Consider the following 19,476-nt stretch of genomic DNA (forward strand, 5'->3'; position numbering starts at 1 on the left):
TTTGGGAACTGAAATGGAGAAAAAGGAGGTTAAGGTAGGAGCTGCCTTCGAAGGAGAAAACAAGAAGAAATTGATAGATTTATTGCATAATTACCAGGATGTCTTTGCATGGTCTTATCAGGATATGCCCGGTCTTGATACAAGTATTATTGTTCACAAGTTGCCATTGATTCCATAATGTACTCCAGTGAAACAAAAGTTGAGGAGATTAAAGGCAGATATGCTTTTGAAAATAAGAGATGAAGTGAAGAATCAGTTTGGCGCTGGTTTTTTAGCAGTGGCTAGATACCCTGAATGGGTGGCAAATATTGTACCTGTTCCCAATAAGGATGGTAAGGTTCGGATGTGTGTCGATTATAGAGATCTCAATCGTGCAAGCCCGAAGGATAATTTTCCACTTCCCCATATCGATGTTTTGGTGGATAGTACAGCTAGACATTCAACTTTCTCTTTAATGTATGGATTTTTGGGTTACAATCAGATCAAGATGGCACCAGAGGATTGTGAGAAAACGACTTTTATTACCCTCTGGGGAACCTTTTGCTATAAAGTCATGCCGTTTGGTCTGAAGAATGCCGGTGCTACTTATCAACGAGCTATGGTCACTTTGTTTCATGACATGATGCATAGAGAAGTTGAAGTATATGTCGATGATATGATAGCAAAATCCAAAGAAGGTGAAGATCATATTGTGAATCTCCAGAAGTTGTTTGATCGATTAAGGAAGCATCAATTGAAGTTGAATCCAGCTAAGTGCACATTTGGGGCAACCTCGGGGAAGTTGTTAGGTTTTATTGTAAGCAGGAAAGGAATTGAGGTAGATCCTGATAAAGTGAAGGCGATCTTGGAGATGCCACCCCCTCGGACAAAAAAGAAAGTTAGGGGTTTCTTGGGAAGATTGAATTACATTGTCAGATTCATTTCACAGTTGACAGCTACTTGTGAACTTATCTTTAAATTGTTGCGTAAGAGTAACTCTACTGAGTGGAACGAAGATTGTCAGGTTGCATTCGAAAAGATCAAGCAATACTTCAAAAGTCCTCCAGTGTTGATGCCTCCTGTGGCTGGCAGGCCGTTTATTCTCTATTTGACTGTCTCAGATAGTTCGATGGGATGTGTGCTTGGACAACATGATTCATCGGGAAGGATAGAGCATGCCATTTATTACTTAAGCAAGAAGTTTACTAGTTGTGAAGCAAATTATTCGATGTTGGAAAAGACTTGTTGCTCTTTGGTTTGGGCTGCACATCGACTTAGACAGTACATGCTTTATCATACTACATGGTTGATTTCTAGGATGGATCCTATCAAGTACATTTTTGAGAAACCTTCTCTTTCAGGGAGGATAGCTAAATGGCAGATGTTGTTATCAGAATATGATATTTTGTATGTCACACAGAACGCAATCAAAGGGAGTGCAATAGCAGATTATTTGGCAGATGGAGCAATTGATGATACTCAACCAATGGATATGAAATTTCCAGATATTGATGTCATGACTATGTCGATAGAAGCGGGGAATCAGAAGGATTTGGCAAAATGGACTATGTTGTTCGATGGTACTTCTAATATCGTAGGATGCGGAGTCGGTGCAGCGTTGATATCACCTGAAGAGAATGTTATACCGTTTACAGCTAAGTTGTATTTCAAATGTACTAACAATGTGGCTGAGTATGAAGCATGTACGATGGGAATTCAAGCTGCTATTGATATGGGGATTAAGAGGCTACAAGTTTATTGTGATTCACAGTTGGTGATTAGGCAATTGAATGATGAGTGGGAAACCAAAGATGACAAGCTCATTCCATATTACCAACATATCAAAAAGTTAGTCAAGTTTTTTGATTGGGTTGAGTTTGATCATATCCCAAGAGAGGAGAATCAAATAGCGGATGTTTGACAACTTTGGCGACAATGTTTGTTGTAGACCCAAAAGGGGAAGTGCAGGTGATTAAAATCGAGAGATGAGAAGTTCGAGGTTACCGTTCAAATTTGGAGGGACAACCTGATGGTAAACCGTGGTATCATGATATTCAACAGTACATTGAAAAGAAAGCATATCCATCAGGGGCATCAGAGAATGATAAGCGTACCATCAAGAGACTGGCAGGATCTTTCTTCTTGAGTGGAAATGTTCTTTATAAAAGGAATGATGGAATAGTTTTCTTACGTTGTGTTGATGTTGTTGAGGCTAAACAAATAATGGAGGAAATTCATGAAGGAATATGTGGGACTCATTCCAGTGGATATGTAATGGCACAGAAGATTATTCGTGCAGGGTATTATTGGTTAACTATGGAGAGGGACTGTATAAGTTATGCAAACAGATACCACAAGTGTCAGATTTATGCAGACAGAACACATGTTCCAGTTAATTCATTGCATGTGTTGACATCACCATGGCCTTTTTCGATGTGGGGATTAGATGTCATCGGTCCAATTAAGCCGAAGGCTTCTAACGGGCATCGGTTTATTCTAGTTGCTATCGATTATTTTACCAAATGGGTGGAGGCTGCTTCATATTCTAATGTGACGAGTAGCGTGGTTGTTCGATTTTTGAGAAAAGAAATTGTTTGTCGATATGGAATCCTGGAAAGAATTATTACTAACAATGGCATGAATTTCAATAGCAAAATGATGAAGGATTTTTGTGATCAGTTCAAAATTTATCACCATAATTCGACTCCTTACCTTCCGAAGATGAATGGGGCTGTCGTAGCGGCGAATAAGAATATCAAGAAGATCATTGGGAAGATGACAGAGAATTACAAAGATTGGCATGAGAAGATCCCTTTTGCTCTATATGGTTATCGGACATCAATACGGACATCCACCGGGGAAACGCCTTTCTCCTTGGTGTATGGTATGAAAGCGGTTTTGCCTATCGAAGTGGAGATTCCATCCCTTCGAGTAGTTCTGGAAGCAGGATTGGAAGAATCAGAATGGACTCGAATGCGTTATGAGCAATTGAATTTGATTGAAGAATGAAGACTAAGAGCAATTTGTAAAGGGCAATTGTATCAAAGAAGATTGATGGAAGCACATAATAAGAAAGTTCGACCTCGCAGTTTCAGGGAAGGAGATTTAGTGTTGAAGATGATCTTGCCACCTCAAAAGAATCACCGAGGGAAGTGGACACCAAACTATGAGAGACCATATGTGGTGAAGAAAGCCTTTGAAGGATGGGCATTAATTTTGACAAGAATGGATGTAGAAGAATTGCCTAATCCGGTGAATGCAGACGCCATCAAAAAGTATTACCCATAGCCAAAAAAAAAAACTCGCTAGATTGAAAACCCGAAAGGGCGGTCTAGGTAAAAATTAGAGTTAAAAAAAAAAAAACTCGCTAGATTGAAAACCCGAAAGGGCAATCTAGGCAAAAATTAGAGTTAAAATCTCGCTAGATTGAAAACCCGAAAGGGGGGTCTAGGCAAAAATTAGAGCAATAAAAATCCTGCTGAAGTGAAAACCCCTCGTGGGCGCTTCAAGCGAAAATTCGGGAAAATAGAGAAGTCTCTACTAAAGTGAAAACACTTCCTGGGAGCTTCAAGTAACATTGAGATCAGAAAAGGCGTGGAGAAAGCAATTACGGGGAATTGACAGAGGCCATTAAGAGGATTTGAGAAGAATATGGGACAATACAGTGAATAACAGATAGCAAGGCTGTACACGGGTGAATTGGTTATGTTCAGGGGTATGCATGATGAGTCTGTGAAGGAGAAGCTTCATATGGAAGTAGTCAGATTCAATAATTGCAAAATGGGGGCACACAAAACTGGGGCAGTTTTGTGCGGAATTAAAGTTATCTCATTTTATATCCTGTAAAGATTTATGCTATTTCCTTTATTTTTAACCCTCTTGAATCATATATATACTCGATCAGTCTCTCCTGTTATCTATTTATTCTAAATAAAACTCTCTGAGGTTATTCAGTTCATTTCCGAATTCCTTATTCATTGCTAGTGTTCTTCACGATTTTTAGTGCTTATATATCTTGCCTTCAGAAATCTCGTGTAGTCAATGCTATTGAATTTATTTGGAAGTTAAATAAGGTAATAAAAGAATCATGACAAGTGCATTAGGACATTGTTCTTAGTAGGAACCTATGAGATTTTGGTGTTCTTGACTGTAAAGGAGCTCAAAGAAATTAAATGGCACTAAAAGGCATGGTGGAGCTAAAGAGGTTGTGGTGTTCTTATCTCTAATAGAGCTAAAAGATTAATTGGCGTTAAAAGGCATAGTGGGGCCAGAGAGATTTTGGAGCCGGAGAGATTGTGCTTGGCGTTAAAGGTATGTCAGATTTGGTGGAAATCAGATGTAAACAGTAAATCGATGGAAAGATCAGACAAAAAGAGAATCAAAGATACAAGAATAAGCCAAACATGGCATATTGAAGATAGGATGGAATCAAAAGATGCAGTTTTCTCATGATGGATGATTGCAGGATGAAAGGGTGGAAATTAGATGTGAACAGTAAATCGATGGAAAGACCATACAAGACAAAAGGAGAATGAAATATACAAGAATAATTGTAACATGGCAGATTCAAGATGGGATGGAGGCAAAAGATGCAGTCTTCTCATGATGGATGATTGCAGGATGATAGGGGTGATGATGCTTACGATAATTAACCAAAATCAAAATTTCAAAATAAGGAAAAAATAAAATAAAATACAATTTTCTTCATGCATTCATACACTCATGGATATTTTCTTGCATAAAATTCAAACAAACATTGCTGGCCAAGCTGGGATAGCCGTAGTGATCCCATGCACTTTCTTTTCTTGTCAGCCAAGCTGGGAATGGCTGTAGTGATCCCATGCACTTTCTTTTCATCAGCCAAGCTGGGAATGGCTGTAGTGATCCCATGCAGTTCCTTTTCTTGTTGGCCAAGCTGGGAATGGCCGTAGTGATCCCATTCACTTTCTTTTCTTATCAGCCAAGCTAGGAATGGCTGTTGTGATCCCATGCACTTTCTTTTCTTGCTGGCCAAGCTGGGAATGGCCGTAGTGATCCCATGCACTTTCTTTTCATCAGCCAAGCTGGGAATGGCTGTAGTGATCCTATGCACTTTCTTTTCATTAGCCAAGCTGGGAATCGCTGTAGTGATCCCATGCATTTTCTTTTCTTGTCAGCCAAGCATGGAATGGCTGTAGTGATCCTATACACTTTCTTTTCATCAGCCAAGTTGGGAATGACTGTAGTGATCCCATGCATTTTCTTTTCTTGTCAACCAAGCTGGGAATGGCTGTAGTGATCCCATGCACTTTCTTTTCATTAGCCAAGCTGGGAATGGCCGTAGTGATCCCATGCACTTTCTTTTCTTGTCAGCCAAGCTGGGAATGGTTGTAGTGATCCCATGCACTTTCTTTTCTTGCTGGCCAAGCTGGGAATGGCCATAATGATCCCACGCACTACCTTTTTCAGTTCCCGTACGAAACTCGGTTGACTACACATTTGTTTGTCTTTTATTTCATAAAAGACATACAAAGGGGGGCAGCTGTAGTACCCGGTTTTCGTCCGGCCCAAAAAATAGAAAAATAGAAAATATGAAATCCAAAATAAAAATTAAAGGAAGGAAAATGAAGTCCAAACTTGTGTCTTTGCTTGAAAGCCCGTAGATTCATAAATTCAAAATTTAAGGCCCAATTCCTAAGTTTTGGCCCAATTATCAAAAACAAAACCGTAGAAAATATCTAGAGAATAAAAAAATTAAAAGTGGAAAAGACCAAAAAGAATAGCCACCTTTGTTAAAAGGAAAGAAAACGTAAGGGCAAAAGGGACAAATTGAAAGAACTAGGGTTTTAGGAGAGAGGGGGTCTCATTCTACTAAGAGAAAGGCAGCATTCTTTGAAGGGAAAAAGGAAGCAGCCGCACAAGGAAAGGGAGAAAAGAAAAAAAAAGAGATAAAAGGAGAAAGGGAGTAGCCGCACAAGTGGGAAAGAAAAGGGCAAGAGAGAAATAAACGGAGGGAGATCGCTGAGGTAGTGAAGAAGGAAAACAAGATAAGAGCCATAAGAGGATTTAATTCTTTTGAGTGCTATTTCTCAGCAAGGGTAATACTCTATACGCATTTCTGTATCTATGTTTTCTCTGATTCATAATCTGCCTTTCTCTGGTTTGTTTTCCTTGGTTCCTTTGATTTCCTTTGTTTTTCCTGGTTTCTTGATCTTTCGGGGTCATATGCCTCTTGTTCTACATGTCCACACCACCGGTTCAGTTATTGCCTCTATTTATAGTATCTATGTGTTTTTGCTTGTGTATTTGTATGATTATATTGATTTTCTTTTTGGATTTGTTCATGTTATGTGATGTTCATATCTTCTGTTTCCATTTCTTTGATTTTATTTGATGAGAAACGACTTAAGATTTTGCCTATTCTGTCTTGGTTTTAATCTCCAAAGCTTGTTGTACGTGTCTAGTTGGTTTGATTTTGATTGGAATATATCTGTTTTGCTGGTAGTTACACGTTTGATTCAAATATATGTGTGCAGGGTGTGTTTGTGTATATGTGTGCAGTACAGTGCGTATGTATATGTACAGTGTGTGTATGTAGGTATAAATACTATGGGTTTGTGTGTGTATATGTATGTACATGGTTTGGAGATGAATGTGTATGATATTGTAGATGTTTATATGTGTATATGAATCTTTAAATATGGGCTTGGTTTGATATTACATTTTGAGCATCCCATTTGACCCCATTATTTTTGTGTTTGATGTTGGGACTTGAACCGGGCTTGATCCCACTTGGGCCGAAGGGCAACTTAGAGGACTTGGGCTAAAAGACATACATGGAGGAATTGGGTTGGATTTGAGCATTGACCTTCATGGGTTATATTTGTACTATATTTGTATATTTTTTTTTATTATTTTTAGTTTGTATATAATTGTAAAGTGTAAGCCTTTGTAATAGTGTAGGAAAATAGTGGATGTAAAAATAGTGAAAAGTGCATACATGATATTTTAGGGTGCTAGAAGCATATAGACATTAGGAAATCATTTTTGTGAATAATGATTGCATTAGAATGCATGCTTAGGACTTTGATTTCTCACACTATGCCATGATGCTTAGATGTATGCTAAGATTGTTTGAATGCAATGAAAATGAATGCAACGCGTTAGTCATTAGAATTAATCAAAGCCGTCTCAACTTAACAAACACACCAAGATTAATTTATGGAACCTTTATGTTTTGTTTAAATACCAAGTAGCCTTCAAGATATTGGGGTTCCATTGACATTCATCCAATTATGTTCTTTCTTTTCTCATGAAGAACATAATTGTGAGTAAGGCTTGAATTGAATCTTTTTCATTGATTGTGGGCCTTTTTGGTGCATCAACTAAGTTCCCAAAAATCTTTTCTCCAAAACCAACAAAACCCATTCCAATGTTCCTATCTAAATAGCCTTTTTTCCAAATCATCAAAAACATCAAAACCCACTCCGATATGGATTTTTTTCATCCAAGACCAAGTTAAACATTTTTGGCTAAGCCGGGAATGGCCGTAGTGATCCCGTGCACCTTTTTTTTTGTCAACAACCACTTCAAGTGAAGTCTTTTATTAAATATTTTTGGCGAAGCCGGGAATGGCCATAGTGATCCCATGCACCCTTTTTTTTATTAAAAAACCACTCCAAGTGGGGTTTCCTATTAAATATTTTTGGCCAAACCGGGAATGGCCATAGTGATCCTGTGCACCCTCTTTTTTTATTAAAAAACCACTCCAAGTGGAGTTTCCTATTAAATATTTTTGGATAAGTCGGGAATGACCATAGTGATCCCGTGCACCCTCTTTTTTATTAAAAACCACTTCAAGTGGAGTCCTTTATTAAACATTTTTGGCCAAACCGGGAATGGGCATAGTGATCCCGTGCACCCTCTTTTTATTAAAAACCACTTCAAGTGGAGCCTTTTATTAAAGCATTTTTGGGCCAAGCCGGGAATGACCATAGTGATCCCGTGCACCCTTTTTCCTTCTTTTTTATCAAAACCCATAAAAATAAAATTTTTAAAATCAAATCTTGGTCTAACATTAATGGAACATTTCCACCCATTTGATAATACATGATTTTCCGGGCATATGGAAAACTCATTAAAACATTTGGGACATACAATTATTCCTCGAAATTAGAGCCAAATAGGAAAACATTTTTAAAGGTAACCGTTTTCGGGAGTTGTGGGGTGCCTAACACCTTCCCCATGCTCAATAGACCCCCTTACCCACTTTTCTCGTAGACCAAAATGAATGTCCAATTGCATCCTAAAAATCAATTGCTGGCGACTTCAATGTTTTTATGCCGGTTGCTTCAGCGGTTTTGGACAATTTCAAACAGAACTTGGTCTATTCACATCGTTACCTTACGAAACGTTGTACGAATGCTAAACTAGCGAGCTAGACTTCTAAGAACACTAAACAGAGTACAACGGTCCACTTTGATGTCATCGAATTGCTCAACTCTCTCCATAGCTGAGCTTTTCACGGTTTTGGACAATTTGAAACATTACTTGGTCTATTCGCATCGTTGCCTTACAAAACGTTGTACGAAAGCTAAACTAGCTAGCTAAACTTCTAAGAACAATAAACAGAGTACAACGGTCCACTTTGATGCCATGTAGTTGCTCAACTATCTTCATAGACGACCTTTTCACGTTTTTGGGTAATTTCAAACATAACTTAGTCTATTCGTATCTTTACCTTACGAAACGTTGTACGAAAGCTAAACTAGGGAGGTAGACATATAGAAACACTAAACAGAGTACAACGGTCCACTTTGATGACATCGAATGTCTCAACTCCCGCAATAAATGTGCTTTGCGTGTTTTTTGGGAATTTCAAACGTAACTTGGTATATTCGCATCGTTACCTTATGAAACGTTGTACGAAAGCTAAACTAGCGCGCTAGACTTATAGAAACACTAAACAGAGTACAACTATCCACTTTGATGACCAGGAATCAACTCCCGCAATAGATGAGCTTTTCACATTTTTGGGGAATTTGAAACGTAAGTTCGTCTATTCGCATCTTTAGCTTACGAAACGTTGTACGAAAGCTAAACCAGCGAGCTAGACTCCTAAGAATACTAAACAGAGTAAAATGGTCCACCTCCATGCCATCGAATTGCTCAACTCTCTCCAAAGACGAGCTTTTCACGTTTTTGGGGAATTTCAAACATAAGTTGGTCTATTCGCATCGTTAGCCTACGAAACATTGTATGAAAGCTAAACTAGTGAGCTACATTCCTAAGAACACTAAACAGAGTAAAATGGTCCACTTCGATGCCATCGAATCGCTCAACTATCTCCATAGACGAGCTTTCCATGTTTTTGGGCAATTTCAAACATAATTTGGTCTATTCGTATCTTTACCTTTCGAAACGTTGTACGAAAGCTAAACTAGCGAGCTAGACCCCTAAGAATACTAAACAGAGTAAAATGGTCCACCTCCATGCCATCGAATTGCTCAACTCTCTCCAAAGACGAGCTTTTCACGTTTTTGGGGAATTTCAAACATAAGTTGGTCTATTCGCATCGTTAGCCTACGAAACATTGTATGAAAGCTAAACTAGTGAGCTACATTCCTAAGAACACTAAACAGAGTAAAATGGTCCACTTCGATGCCATCGAATCGCTCAACTATCTCCATAGACGAGCTTTCCATGTTTTTAGGCAATTTCAAACATAATTTGGTCTATTCGTATCTTTACCTTACGAAACGTTGTACGAAAGCTAAACTAGCGAGCTAGACATATAGAAACACTAAACAGAGTACAATGGTCCACTTTGATGACTTGGAATTTCTCAACTCACTCAATAGACGAGCTTCATGTGTTTTTTGGGAATTTCAAACATAACTTGGTCTATTCGCATCGTTACCTCATGAATCATTGTACGAAAGCTAAACTAGCAAGCTAGACTTATAGAAACACTAAACAGAGTACAACGATCCACTTTCATGACATGGAATTGCTCAACTCCCGCAATAGATGAGCTTTCCACATTTTTGGGGAATTTGAAACGTAAGTTCGTCTATTCGCATCTTTAGCTTACGAAACGTTGTGCGAAATCTAAACTAGCAAGCTAGACTCCTAAGAACAATAAACAGTTTAAAATGGTCTACTTCGATGCTATCGAATTGCTCAATTCTCTCCATATATGTGCTTTTCACGTTGTTGGGCAATTTCAAACATAACTTGGTCTAGTCGCATCTCTACCTTACGAAAAGTTGTACGAAAGCTATACTAGCGAGCACAACTTATAGAAACACTAAACAGAGTACAACGGTTCACTTTGATGACATGGAATTGCTCAACTCCCGCAATAGACGAGCTTTTCACGTTTTTGGGGAATTTCAAACGTAAGTTGGTCTATTCACATCTTTAGCTTACGAAACGTTGTACGAAAGCTAAACTAGCGAGCTAGACACCTAAGAACACTAAACAGAGTAAAATGGTCCACATCGATGCCATCGAATTGCTCAACTCTCTCCATAGATGAGCTTTTCACGTTTTTGGGGAATTTCAAACATAAGTTGGTCTATTCGCATCTTTAGCTTACGAAACGTTGTACGAAAGCTAAACTAGCTAGTTAGACCTCCAAGAACACAAAACAAGGTACAACGGTCAGTTTTGATGCTTTGTAATCGCTTAACTCTCTCCGTAGACGACATTTTCACGTTTTTGTACAATTTCAAACGTAAGTTGGATTATTCGCATCTTCACCATCCGAAACATTGTACGAAAGCTAAACTAGCGAGCTAGACTTCTAAGAACACTACACAGAGTACAATGGTCCACTTAGATGCCATGGAGTTGCTCAACTCTCTCCATAGATGAGCTTTTCACGTTTTTTGGCAATTTCAAACATAACTTGGTCTATTCGCATCGTTAACTTATGAAATGTTGTACGAAAGCTAAACTAGTGAGCTAGACTTCTAAGAACACTAAACAGAGTACAACGGTCCACTTTGATACCATCGAATTGCTCAACTCTCTCCATAGATGAGCTATTCACGATTTTGGGCCATTTCAAACATAACTTGGTCTATTCGTATCGTTACCTTACGAAACGTTGTACCAAAAGCTAAACTAGCGAGCTAGTCTTCTAAGAACACTAAACAGAGTACAACGGTCCACTTTGACGCCATGGAGTTGCTCAACTCTCTCCATAGATGAGCTTTTCACCTTTTTGGGGAATTTCAAACTTAAGTCGGTCTATTCGCATCTTTAGCCTAGGAAACGTTGGACGAAAGCTAAACTAGTGTGCTACATTCCTAAGAACACTAAACAGAGTAAAATGGTCCACTTCGATGCCATCGAATCGCTCAACTCTCTCCATAGACGAGCTTTTCACGTTTTTGGGCAATTTCAAACATAACTTGGTCTATTCGTATCTTTACCTTATGAAACGTTGTACGAAAGCTAAACTAGCGAGCTAGACTCCTAAGAATACTAAACAGAGTAAAATGGTCCACCTCGATGCCATCAAATTGCTCAACTCTCTCCATAGACGAGCTTTTCACGTTTTTGGGGAATTTCAAACATAAGTTGGTCTATTCACATCTTCAGCTTACGGAACGTTGTACGAAAGCTAAACCAGCGAGTTACACTTCTAAGACCACTAGACAGAGTACAACGGTCCACTTTGATGACATGGAGTTGCTCAACTCTCTCCATAGATGAGTTTTTCACGTTTCTAAGCAATTCCAAACATAACTTGGTCTATTCGTATCTTTAGCTTACGAAACGTTGTACGAAAGATAAACTAGTGAGCTAGACTCCTAAGAACACTGAACAGAGTACAACGGTCCACTTTGATGACATGGAATTGCTCAACTCTCGCAATAGACGAGCTATTCACATTTTTGAGGAATTTCAAACGTAAGTTGGATTATTCATATCTTCACCTTCCGAACCATTGTACGAAAGCTAAACTAGCGAGCTAGACTTCTAAGAACACTAAACAGAGTACAACGGTCCACTTTGATGCCATGGAGTTGCTCAACTCTCTCCAAAGATGAGCTTTTCACGTTTTTGGGCAATTTCAAACATAACTTGGTCTATTCGCATCTTTACCTTCCTAAACGTTGTACGAAAGCTAAACTAGCGCGCTAGACTTCCAAGAACACGAAACAGAGTACAACAGCCCACTTTGATGCTTTATCATCGCTCAACTATCTCCATAGATGACCTTTTGACGTTTTTGTGTAATTTCAAACATACGTTGGATTATTCGCATCTTCACCTTACGAAACATTGTACGAAAGCGAAACTAGCGAGCGAGACTCCTAAGAACACTAACCAGAGTAAAATGGTCCACTTTGATGCCATCGAATCGCTCAACTCTTTCCATAGATGACCTTTTCACGTTTTTGGGTAATTTTAAACATAACTTGGTCTATTCGCATCTTTACCTTACGAAACGTTGTATGAAATCTAAACTAGCGAGCTAGACTTATAGAAACACTAAATAGAGTACAACGGTCCACTTTGATGGCATGGAATTGCTCAACTCTCGCAATAGACGAGCTTTTCACGTTTTTGGGGAATTTCAAACGTAAGTTGGTCTATTCGTATGTTTAGCTTACGAAACGTTGTGCGAAAGCTAAACTAGCGAGCTAGACTCCAAAGAACACTAAACAAAGGAAAATGGTCCAATTCGATGCCATCGAATTGCTCAACTCTCTCCATTGATGAGCTTTTCACGTTTTTGGGCAATTTCAAACGTAAGTTGGTCTATTCGCATCTCTAGCTCACGAAACGTTGTACGAAAGTTAAACTAGCGATTTAGACTTCTAAGAACACTAAACAAGGTACAATGGTCGGCTTTGATGCTTTGTAATTGCTAAACTCTCCCTGTAGAGGATCTTTTCACGTTTTTGTGCAATTTCAAACATATGTTGGATTATTCGCATCTTCACCTTCCGAAACATTGTACAAAAGCTAAACTAGAGAGCTAGACTTCTAAGAACACTAGACAGAGTGCAACGGTCCACTTTGATGCCATGGAGTTGCTCAACTATCTCCATAGATGAGCTTTTCACGTTTTCGGGTAATTTCAAACATAACTTGGTCTATTCGCATCTTTAGCTTACGAAACGTTGTACGAAAGCTAAACAAGCGAGCTATGCTCCTAAGAACACTAAAAAGAGTACAACGGTCCACTTTGATGACATAGAATTACTCAACTCTCGTAATAGACAAGCTTTTCATGTTTTTGGTGAATTTCAAACGTAAGTTGGATTATTCGCATCTTCACCTTCCGAAACATTGTAGAAAAGCTAAACTAGCGAGCTAGACTTCTAAGAACACTACACTGAGTACAACGGTCCACTATGATGCCATGGATTTTGCTCAACTCTCTCTATAGATGAGCTTTCCAAGTTTTTGGGTAATTTCAAACATAACTTGGTCTATTCGCATCTTTACCTTACGAAACGTTGTACGAAAGCTAAACTAGCGAGCTAGATTTCTAAGAACAAAAAACAGAGTAAAACGGTCTACTTGGATGACATCGAATTGCTCAACTCTCTCCGTAGATGAGCTTTTCACGGTTTTGGGCAATTTCAAACATAACTTGGTCAATTCGCATCTTTCGCTTATGAAACGTTGTACGAAAGCTTAACTAGCGAGCTAGACTCCTAATAACACTAAACAGAGTAAAATGGTCCACTTCGCTGCCATCGAATTGCTCAACTTTCTCCATAGATGAGCTTTTCACGTTTTTGGGGAATTTCAAACATAAGTTGGTCTATCCGCATCTTTAGCTTACGAAACATTGTACGAAAGCTACACTAGTGAGCTAGACTTCTAAGAACACTAGACAGAGTACAATGGTCCACTTTGATGCCATGGAGTTGCTCAACTCTATCCATAGATTACCTTTTGTCGTTTCAGGGCAATTTCAAACGTAAGTTGGATTATTCATATCTTCACCTTCCGAAACATTGTACGAAAGCTAAACTAGCGAGCTAGACTTCTAAGAACACTAAACAGAGTACAACGGTCCACTTAGATGCCATGGAGTTGCTCAACTCTCTCCATAGATGAGCTTTGCACGTTTTTGGGTAATTTCAAACATAACTTGGTCTATTGACATCTTTACCTTACGAAACGTTGTACGAACGCTAAACTAGCGAGCTAAACTCCTAAGAATACTAAACAGAGTAAAATGGTCCACCTCGATGCCATCGAATTGCTCAACTCTCTCCATAGACGAGCTTTTCACATTTTTGGGGAATTTCAAACATAAATTGGTCTATTCGCATCTTTAGCTTACGAAACGTTGTACGAATGCTAAACTAGCGAGTTAGACTTCTAAGACCACTAAACAAAGTACAACGGTCCACTTTGATGTTTTATAATCGCTTAACTATCTCCATGGATGACCTTCTCACCTTTTTGTGGAATTTCAAAGATAAGTTGGATTATTCGCATCTTCACCTTACGAAACATTGTACGAAAGCTAAACTAGTGAGCTATACTCCTAAGACCACTAAACAGAGTAAAATGGTCCACTTTGATGCCATCGAATCGCTCAACTCTTTCCATAGATGACCTTTTCACGTTTTTGGGTAATTTTAAACATAACTTGGTCTATTCGCATCTTTACCTTACGAAACGTTGTATGAAATCTAAACTAGCGAGCTAGACTTGTAGAAACACTAAACAGAGTACAACGGTCCACTTTGATGACATGGAATTGCTCAACTCTCGCAATAGACGAGCTTTTCACGTTTTTGGGGAATTTCAAACGTAAGTTGGTCTATTCGCATGTTTAGCTTACGAAACGTTGTGCGAAAGCTAAACTAGTGAGCTAGACTCCTAAGAAAACTAATTAGAGTAAAATGGTCAACTTCGATGCCATCGAATCGCTCAACTCTCCCCATAGATGACCTTTTCACGTTTTTGGGTAATTTCAAACATAACTTGGTCTATTCGCATCTTTACCTTACGAAACGTTGTACGAAAGCTAAACTAGCGAGCTAGACTTATAGAAACACTAAACAGAGTACAACGGTCCACTTTGATGACATGGAGTTGCTCAACTCTCGCAATAGACGAGCTTTTCACGTTTTTGGGGAATTTCAAACGTAAGTTGGTCTATTCGCATGTTTGCTTGCGAAACGTTGTGCGAAAGCTAAACTAGCGAGCTAGACTCCTAAGAACACTAAATAGAGTAAAATGGTCAACTTCGAAGCCATCGAATTGCTCAACTCTCTCCATAGATGAGCTTTTCACATTTTTGGGGAATTTCAAATGTAAGTTGGTCTATTCGCATTTTTAGCTTATGAAACGTTGTACGAAAGCTAAACTAGCGAGTTAGACTTCTAGGAACACTAAACAAGGTACAACGGTCGGCATTGATGCTTTTTAATCGCTCAACTCTCTCCGTAGACGATCTTTTCAAGTTTTTGTGCAATTTCAAACATAACTTGGATTATTCGCATTTTCACCTTCTGAAACATTGTACGAAAGCTAAACTAGCGAGCTAGACTTCTACGAACACTAGACAGAGTATAACGGTCCACTTTGATGCCATGGAGTTGCTCAACTCTCTCCATATATGAGCTTTTCACATTTTTGGGTAATTTCAAACATAACTTGGTCTATTCGCATCTTTAGCTTACGAAATGTTGTACGAAAGCTACACTAGTGAGCTATACTTCTAAGAACACTAAACGGAGTACAACGGTCCACATTGATGACATGGAATTGCTGAACTCTTGCAATAGACGAGCTTTTCACCTTTTTGATGCATTTCAAACATAAGTTGGATTATTCGCATCTTCACCCTCGGAAACATTGTACGAAAGCTAAACTAGCGAGCTAGACTTCTAAGAACACTAGACAGAGTACAACGGTCGACTATGATGCCATGGAGTTGCTCAACTCTCTCCATAGATGAGCTTTACACGTTTTTGGGCAATTTCAAACATAACTTAGTCTATTTGCATCTTTACCTTACGAAACGTTGTACGAAAGCAAAACTAGCGAGCAAGACTTCTAAGAATACTAAACAGAGTACAACGGTCCACTTTCATGCCATGGAGTTGCTCAACTCTCTCCATAAATGAGCTTTTCACGGTTTTGGGTAATTTCAAACATAACTTGGTCTATTCGTATCTTAGGCTTACGAATCGTTGTTCGAAAGCTAAACTAGCGAGCTAGACACCTAAGAACACTAAACAGAGTAAAATGGTCCACTTCCATGCCATCGAATTGCTCAACTCTTTTTGGGGAATTTCAAACATGAGTTCGTCTATTCGCATCTTTAGCTTACGAAACGTTGTACGAAAGCTAAACTAGCGAGTTAGACTTCCAAGAACACTAAACAAGGTAGAACGGTCGACTTTGATGCTTTAAAATCGCTCAACTCTCTCCATAGACGACATTTCCGTATTTTTTTGCAATTTGAAACATAAGTTGGATTATTCACATATTCACCTTACGAAACAATTTGCAAAACCTAAACTAGCGAGCTAGACTTCTGAGAACACTAAACAGAGTACAACGGTCCACTTCGATGCCATCGAATTGCTCAAATCTCTCCATAGATGATCTTTTCACGTTTTTGGGCAATTTGAAACATAACTTGGTCTATTCGCATCTTTACCTTACGAAACGTTGTACGAAAGCTAAACTAGCGAGCAAGACTTCTAAGAACACTAAACAGAGTACAACGGTTCACCTTGATGCCATGGAGTTGCTCAACCCGCTCCATATGTGAGATTTTCAAGTTTTTGGTCAATTTCAAACATAACTTGGTCTATTCGCATATTTACCTTACGAAACCTTGTGCGAAAGCTAAACTAGCGAGCTAGACTTCTAACAAAACTAAACAGAGTACAACGGTCTACTTCGATGCCATCGAATAGCTCAACTCTCTCCATAGATGAGCTTTTCACGTTTTTGGACAATTTCAAACATAACTTGGTCTATTCGCATATTTACCTTAAGAAACGTTGTACGAAAGCTAAACTAGCAAGCTAGACTCCAAAGAACACTAAACGGAGTAAAATGGTTCACTATGATGCCATCGAATTGCTCAACTCTCTCCATATATGAGCTTTTCACGTTTTTGGGGAATTTTAAACATAAGTTGGTCTATTCGCATCTTTTGCTTACGAAACGTTGTACGAAAGCCAAACTAGCGAGTTAGACATCTAAGACCACTAAACAAAGTACAACGGTCCACTTTGACGCTTTATAATCGCTCAACTATCTCCATTGACGACTTTTTGACATTTTTGTGCAATTTCAAACAAGTTCGTTTATTCGCATCTTCACCTTACGAAACATTGTACGAAAGCTAAACTAGCGACCTACACTTCTAAGAACACTAAACAGAGTACAACGGTCCACTTTCTTGCCATCGAATTGCACAACTCTCTCCATAGATGAGCTTTTCATGTTTTTGCGTAATTTTAAACATAACCCGGTCTATTCGCATCTTTAGCTTACGAAACGTTGTACGAAAGGTAAACTAGCGAGTTAGACTTCTAAGAACAGTCAACAAGGTACAACGGTCGACTTTGATGCTTTAAAATCGCTAAACTCTGTCTATAGACAACCTTTGCGCATTTTTGTGCAATTTCAAACATAAGTTGGATTATTCGCATATTCACCTTACGAAACAATTTGCGAAACCTAAACTAGGGAGCTAGACTTCTAAGAACACTAAAAAGAGTACAACGGTCCACTTCGATGCCATCGAATTTCTCAACTCTCTCCATACATGAGCTTTTCACGTTTTTGGGCAATTTCAAACATAACTTGGTCTATTCGCATCTTTACCTTATGAAATGTTGTACGAAAGCTAAACTAGGGAACAAGACTTCAAAGAACACTAAATAGGGCACAACGGTCCACTCTGTTGCCATGGAGTTGCTCAACTCTCTCCATAAATTAGCTTTCCATGATTTTGGGCAATATCAAATACAACTTGGTCTATTCGCATCTTTACCTTACGAAATATTGTACAAAAGCTAAACTAGCGAGCTAGACTTCTAAGAACACAAAAAAGAGTACAACTATCCACTTCGATGCCATCAAATTGCTCAACTCTCTCCATAGATGGGCTTTTCACGGTTTTGGGCAACTTCAAACGTGACATGGTCTATTCGCATCGTTACCTTACAAAACGTTGTACGAAAGCCAAACTAGTGAGCTAGACTTCTAAGAACACTAAACAAAGTACAACGGTCCACTTTGATGCCTTGAAGTTGTTCAACTCTCTCCATAATCGAGCTTTTCACGTTTTTGGGCAATTTCAAACATAACTTGGTCTATTCGCATCTTTACCTTACGAAATGTTGTACGCAAGCTAAACTAACGAGCTAGACTTCTAAGAACACTAAACAGAGTACAACGGTCCACTTTGATGCCAGGGAGTTGCTCAACTCTCTCCATAGATAAGCTTTTCATGTTTTTGGGCAATTTCAAACACAACTTGGTCTATTCGCATCATTAGCTTACGAAACGTTGTACGAAAGCAAAACTAGTGAGCTAGACTCCTAAGAACACTAAACAGAGTACAACGGTACACTTTGATGACACGGAATTGCTCAACTCTCGCAATAGACGAGCTTTTCACGTTTTTGGGGAATTTCATACGTAAGTTGGATTATTCGCATCGTTACCTTACGAAACATTGTATGAAAGCTAACTAGTGAGCTAGACTTCTAAGAACACTAAACATAGTACAACGGTCCACTATGATGCCATCAAATTGCTCAACTCTCTCCATAGATGAGCTTTTCATGCTTTTCGGCAATTTCAAACATAACTTGGTCTATTCGCATCGTTACCTTACGAAACGTTGTACAAAAGCTAACCTGGCGAGCTAGACTTCTAAGAACACTAAACAGAGTACAACGTCCACTTTGATGCCAGGGAGTTGCTCAACTCTCTCCATAGATAAGCTTTTCATGTTTTTGGGCAATTTCAAACATAACTTGGTCTATTCGCATCTTTACCTTACGAAATGTTGTACGCAAGCTAAACTAACGAGCTAGACTTCTAAGAACACTAAACAGAGTACAACGGTCCACTTTGATGCCAGGGAGTTGCTCAACTCTCTCCATAGATAAGCTTTTCATGTTTTTGGGCAATTTCAAACACAACTTGGTCTATTCGCATCATTAGCTTACGAAACGTTGTACGAAAGCAAAACTAGTGAGCTAGACTCCTAAGAACACTAAACAGAGTACAACGGTACACTTTGATGACACGGAATTGCTCAACTCTCGCAATAGACGAGCTTTTCACGTTTTTGGGGAATTTCATACGTAAGTTGGATTATTCGCATCGTTACCTTACGAAACATTGTATGAAAGCTAACTAGTGAGCTAGACTTCTAAGAACACTAAACATAGTACAACGGTCCACTATGATGCCATCGAATTGCTCAACTCTCTCCATAGATGAGCTTTTCATGCTTTTGGGCAATTTCAAACATAACTTGGTCTATTCGTA

Source organism: Tripterygium wilfordii, chromosome 3 (assembly GCF_013401445.1).
Source record: "Tripterygium wilfordii isolate XIE 37 chromosome 3, ASM1340144v1, whole genome shotgun sequence".
In the NCBI taxonomy this organism is placed as follows: domain Eukaryota; kingdom Viridiplantae; phylum Streptophyta; class Magnoliopsida; order Celastrales; family Celastraceae; genus Tripterygium; species Tripterygium wilfordii.